The following is a 6,198-nucleotide window of genomic DNA, read 5'->3' on the forward strand; positions in this document are numbered from 1 at the left end:
AGAAGGGACTTCTCCCCTTCCAGACCATGAGGCAGTTACCTAGAAGCCTTCTATCTATTGCATGTCCTTTTTTTCCTGAGGATTAAAAAAGTAGGTTTAAAGGGGCTGTTCACCTTCCAAACACTTTTTTTCAATTCAGTTGTTTTTATATTGTCCCCCAGAAATAAAGACTTTTTTCAATTACTTTCAATTATTTATTTTTTACTGTTTTTCCAAAAGTTGAATGTTCGTGTCTCTGGTGTTTGAGTCTGGCCGCTCAGTAATTCAGGTGCAGACTCTGAACTGTTACAATTTTGCAACATTTAGTTGATACAATTATCAGCAGCATCTCTGGAGTATTAGCAACTATTGTATCAGTTCTAACAGCTGCCTGTAATGAAACCCAGAGATTCTGCTCAGCAGGGACAAAGATAAGAAATGTATCAAATAATGTATCCATTTAGAACAGTTTACAGGGTCGGCGACCCCCCTCCCAGAACTGCTTCAGAAAGAGAAAATTGACACTTCACATTTCAATATTAGAAAAACAGTCACACATAGAAAATAGAAAGTCATTGGAAAAAGTCATTATTTCTGGTGATCTATCTGACAACAACTTGTTGTTTGAAGGTGAACAACCCCTTTAAGTCTTTCATCCCTCTAAACAGTTTAGTTGCACTTAGTCTCTGCACTCTCTACAGCTCATTTATATCCCTCTTAAAGGAGAAGGAAACCTAGTTAGTGCAAAAACCCTCCCCCCCTCCCCTGTGTTGCTTCCCCTCCCTCCTCCCCCCCGGCCTACCTGCCCCCCTGCAAATGCCCCTAACTTGTTACTCACCCCTCGGCGCAGGTCCTCTGCTGCTTAGTTTACAGGCGCCATCTTCTCCCAAGCGCTCTTCTTCCGGCTTTGCCTGGCAGTACGAGGCATTTACCGGTAAGGACCTTCTGCGCCGAAAGTCACGGAGTTTCCGGAAAAAAAAGAGTTTTTTCCCCGTACAGGTTGACTTCTCCTTTAAAGGAGAAGGAAAGCTACGGAGGAATTTTATTGCCAATAGATTAGCTGCAAAAGTGCAAGCTAGAATGTTATATTTATTCTGTAGAATGTTTTACCATACCTGAGTAAAAAGCTCTAGAAACTCTCTGTTTGTTTAGGATAGGAGCTGCAGTATTAACGTGGTGTGACATCACTTCCTGCCTGAGTCTCTCCCTGCTCTGGACTCAGATCACAGTAGAGAAGGGAGGGGGGAGAGGAGCAAACTGAGCATGCTCTTGCCCAGGGCAATGAGGTTTAAGCTGAAGGAAGTCTGATACAGAAGCCCATGAGTACACAATAGAAGGAAAGAAATGTGGTGTTTCTTTTGACAGGGGACTCAGAGCAGCATTACTTTGGGGGTTTACTGGTATATTTAGATGGACCTTTCTGATAAGTCCTGCTAGGACAAGATTTGAAAATGTTAGCAATTTGTATACTAATGAAACAACACCATCTTCTGGTAAGTTTTGCTGAACAGGATACAGTTAGAAGAAAATGTCATCAAAGGAAGAATGTTTCTGATGTTGCTGTACTTAGGAAAGACAAGAGAAAAGTCTGCGGTCTGTGCTGTTGTTTCAGTTTTATTATATTAGAATATAAAATATCTTGGAATCTAAAAAAAAATTTAAAATGTGCTTAAAAGAGCGCTATGAGCAATTTTTCACGTATTTTTTTTGAGGGATTACATGTCCTATATGTGGCTATAAATAAAGGACATTGATGATAATAAAGTCAGACAAAGGTTGTAGCAGAAGAGCTATAAAAGGTCAACTCATCGCTTTCAGAATCCATATGGGCACACTGGATATACATTAGCCAACTCATGTTCACCTGTGAAATCTTAATCCATTTCTGGTCTTCAACTGCACCACCTAATTGTGTAAAAGTGGAATAAGGTCATAAAAATTCCAGAACTGGACCATTATCTTGCTTATAACCTATAGAGTGTGAGCTGATCCCTCCGACACTTGCTTTGACTTGTTACACCCTTGTATTCCACACTCGGCTTCAAAGCGCATGCTTTCCTCATACCTGCTAGGAAAACACTTCAGCAGGCTCTTCTGCGCCCTTTCAAAGCCAAGTTCAATGTAATTATTTAGCATGTAAAATTGGGAACATTTCTGTCTTTTCACAAGCCTTGCATTTCAGCTGCTGGCTGGACAATTCTCGCATTCCTTGCGTCTGTATTTATTTTTGAATAATGCTAATTTTTCATAGGATGCCGGCTGTTGCCTGATAAGTTCTTTCAGATGTGAATCCAATGTTTAGTGGCAACTGATAATTAAACTATTTTTCCATTACATATATATGAGTTGGTTAGCTATAGAAAAAATATTTCACATCCTTAAAATTCCTTATGAAAACCTTAATGATACAGTACTTCTGAAAAAAAAAAACTAGATTTGGCTGGCGGGTAATGCATGTTGCCATTGTGATAAGAAATGTGTCCATTCTGGTCCATGGTATTTTCTGGTTTGTTATATATCTGGCAAGATCTTCTTTTCTGCAGCTTTCTTTTGTCTTCTGTTTTTCTGCCATCTCTACTCCAGACGTTCCACCGATGTCCAACTTCCGTTTCACTCCCTCCCCTGCTTTCGTCTTTGCATTCTCCCACTTGAGTTCCACTATCTCCATATCTTTTATCTATATGTTTAATAAATTCCTCTCCACTAACTCACATTTCATTGCGTCATTCACTCTTGTTCCACTTCATTTTCTCCCTTACCCCACTCCTGACCCCATTCACTCCTCTTCTTCTGTTTTCCTTCACTCCTCTTCCAAAGCCTACATTCTCTTGCAATGGCAATCTTCTTCCGATTCTGCTTCCTAATATCATTTCTGTTCGATTGCAATTTTGTCACCGCCTTGTTCCCTCTCATTTCTGTTTCACTGCCATGATTTACTGCCCATTTATATCCTATTTCTCTCTCTCTTTTCCATTTCCCATACTTTCCAGTATCACCGATCACCGAGAGATTTTCTGGCTCCTTACACTTCTTTATTGCTGCATACTACTACTCCGCTGCCTTTCCTTCTTATATTCAACTGTTTGCTTTCCCCCTGTTCTTCCTTCAGTTCTATTTCTCTCCACTTTCTCCCTTTCCATTTATACAGTTGCCCTTAGCTCCTTCTCCACTGCATTTACTTTATTGTCACTGCCTCCCCACCTATTCCATGGTCTCAGCTACCCAAAACAGTTCTACCCCATTCAACATACTCCTATGCTACTACCTCATGTCAATCTTGTTGTGTGGCCTCTTCTCCTTTACACTCCCATTCTACAATCTCACGTGATTTCCATTACACTGCTTCCTCTTCACTCATGTTCCACAATCTCCCTAGTCTTCCTTTGCACTGCTGTCTGCCATTTGTGCTCTGTTGTCTGCCCTTATTCTACTTCTGTTATCTTCCCGAGTCCTATTCCATTGTCTATCATTTGTCCTCTCACATAGGCTTCTCCCTCTCACTTACCTAAAAGCAGGCCATAGACGTGCAAATTTTACTCTCGTGTATGACAAACGGTCGTTTTTTTGCAATCTGCAGACTGACAACAAACCATTCAGATTAAATACAGCGAAAATAACAAATCAGACAATGTTCTGGCCATTAATTCAAAGACAGCAATAGTACCAAAGTATGTCCGACAAATAGTAGTGACAGTCACCCATTGATATTGTCAGATAGGTAATACATGCAGAGATCTTATCATTAGCCGACAGAAATCTTCTAACCTTTCCGCCTGATCGTCATGGTACGAAAAATGTCAGGATGATCCACACACCATCCGAAAATCCTTTGGTTTATCTATGGCCAGCTTTACTGTTCCGCACCTACTTTACTGTCCCACAAGGTTCTGTATTGGGTCCTCTTCATCAACTGGATTTGGACATGTCTTTTTTTCTACCTAATGTACTATGTTACTATCTTTAGTAATTTATCTCCCATTAGACAAATTCATAGGAACCCTCTAAAAAATAAAGAAGTGAAGAACATTTCAAATAACAAGAAGCAGTATATTAAGGCACTTATTTATTATGAAAGCACAAGATAGTACAGTAGTACAGTGTAGAAAAATATTTTTAAACAGGTACAATAATATTTCAGAAAAACTGAACAAATAAAATAACTATTTTTGTGTAAATGTTCCTTGTTTTTCTGCTTTTTTTGTAAACATTGGCCTAAAATATCCTACATGAACCAACAACCCAACGTTTTCAGCAAGAAGCGCTCAAATAAAAGAACTGCAGGCAGTCATCTTGTGCAACTGTATAAATTCATATTAAACATATAAAGTATCATTCCTAATGTCCTTGTTTCTGCTAAGTGTGAGCAACATCAAATAAAAAGAGTTCTAGAAGAATCGAAAATACAGTTTAGCCTCTGTACTATAACAGCAAACGTAGGCAGTTCAAATCCAACCAATATATAAATTGTCTATATTAATTATCTAACTTTAAAACGCACACTCTATTACAAAATATAAAATATAAGAGAAAAACCCAAATTCAAACAAAGCTGTCTGTCCGCTTCTGTTACCCTGTTTTCTGTGTGTATAGTGACTTCCATGGTCCTTTATGATAGTCATGGTCCTTGTAGGTAAAACCGTCAGTGCCCCCCCATGGCAGCTCCTTCCCATTCTCCGAGCAGCCACCACAATCCGCTGGGGGGTCACTTGGGAATATTCACTTCCCCCTTCTAAGCAACCTGCCTGGCAGCACAGATGCATATTCCTCAGGCAAAGTAAAAATGGGCTCAAATTTTGTTCCAGGTCTAGTAACTATTAACTTTATGGGAGTTACAGAATGTTGGCTTGTCAATCAATTTCCTATTTATCGCTATGGAAAACGGAAAAGTCCAATTTCCATAGAATTTACAAAAACACTACTTTAAAATTTGCCATAAAAAAGAAAAAATACCAGATGCAGCAAAATAGCATCAAGAGCGTAAGTTTTTATTTTCTGGGGGGTGGCAAGATCAGAAAGATTTTGGGAAGGGGCAATAATAGCTGCAAAGCTACAATATCTTTGTGCATTGTCCTTATTTGCCTTTTCCTACCCCCCCCACCCCTGGTACTGTAAAGTTTTAGGGACTTCAAAACTGCTGCAGAGTTAACCTACAAATCCCAGCATCCCCCAAAAAGGCAAAGGCAGTCATTTCATAACAACCATTAATAGGTAAACTAGCTGTATGTTTTTGAAGTTAAGGCAATACAACTAGGGTTCAAATTGAGGCTCTCTAACCCTAATCACTGCCTGTATTAACTGCCAGCCACTGAAATTAGCTAGGGACACAGGCAAAGCTTATCCACATCAGCAGCCTATAGCAACCAATCAGCACCTTGTTTCAGGAGTCAAAACAATGAAAGCAAATATAGGATTGGTTGCTATGGCCTGTGATAAGCTGGCCATGCACAGGGCGATAAAAGCTGCCCACAGACTGAGTCGACAGCTTATTGGCCCGTGTGTGGGGCCCTCCGACGGGCTTGCCGATCGATATATGCCCGAGAGTCGGGCAGATGTCAATCGGGCAGGGGTAAAAATCCCGCACCGCATCTGTTCTTTGATGCGGTCCGACCGCCCATATGATCCGTTCATTGTAGGGATGCACCAAATCCAGAATTCGGTTCAGGATTTGGTCTTTTTCAGCAGGATTCAAAAAAAGATTCAACCAAATCCAAATTTGCATATGTGAATTAAGGGCGGGGAGGGAAATTTTGTCCCAAAACAAGCAGGTTAAAAATGTTTTCCCTTTCCCACCCTTAATTTGCATATGCAAATTCGGATTTGGTTGAATCTTTTGTGAAGGATTCGGGGGTTCGTCCGAATCCAAAACCGTGGATTCGGTGCATCCCTAGTTCATTGGGCCCTAGGGCCCATGATCGGATCAGCCCGATATTGCCCATCTCAAGGGCAAGGAGAGATCCGCTCGTTTGGCCAAATGAGCGGATCTCTATGTGTATGGCCAGCTTTACTGTAACTCCCATATCTTTTCAGAATAAGAATGCATCCACAATCGGATCAGCCCGATATCGCCCACCTCAAGGTGGGCATATAGGGGAAAGATCCGATCGTTTGGGGAAATCGCCAAATGAGCAGATCTCTATGGGGCACATTTACTATTGGTCGAATATCGAGGGTTAATTAACCCTCGATATTCAACCCTCAGAGTTAAATAAGTAGCCAAAA

Source organism: Xenopus laevis, chromosome 5L (assembly GCF_017654675.1).
Source record: "Xenopus laevis strain J_2021 chromosome 5L, Xenopus_laevis_v10.1, whole genome shotgun sequence".
In the NCBI taxonomy this organism is placed as follows: Eukaryota; Metazoa; Chordata; class Amphibia; order Anura; family Pipidae; genus Xenopus; species Xenopus laevis.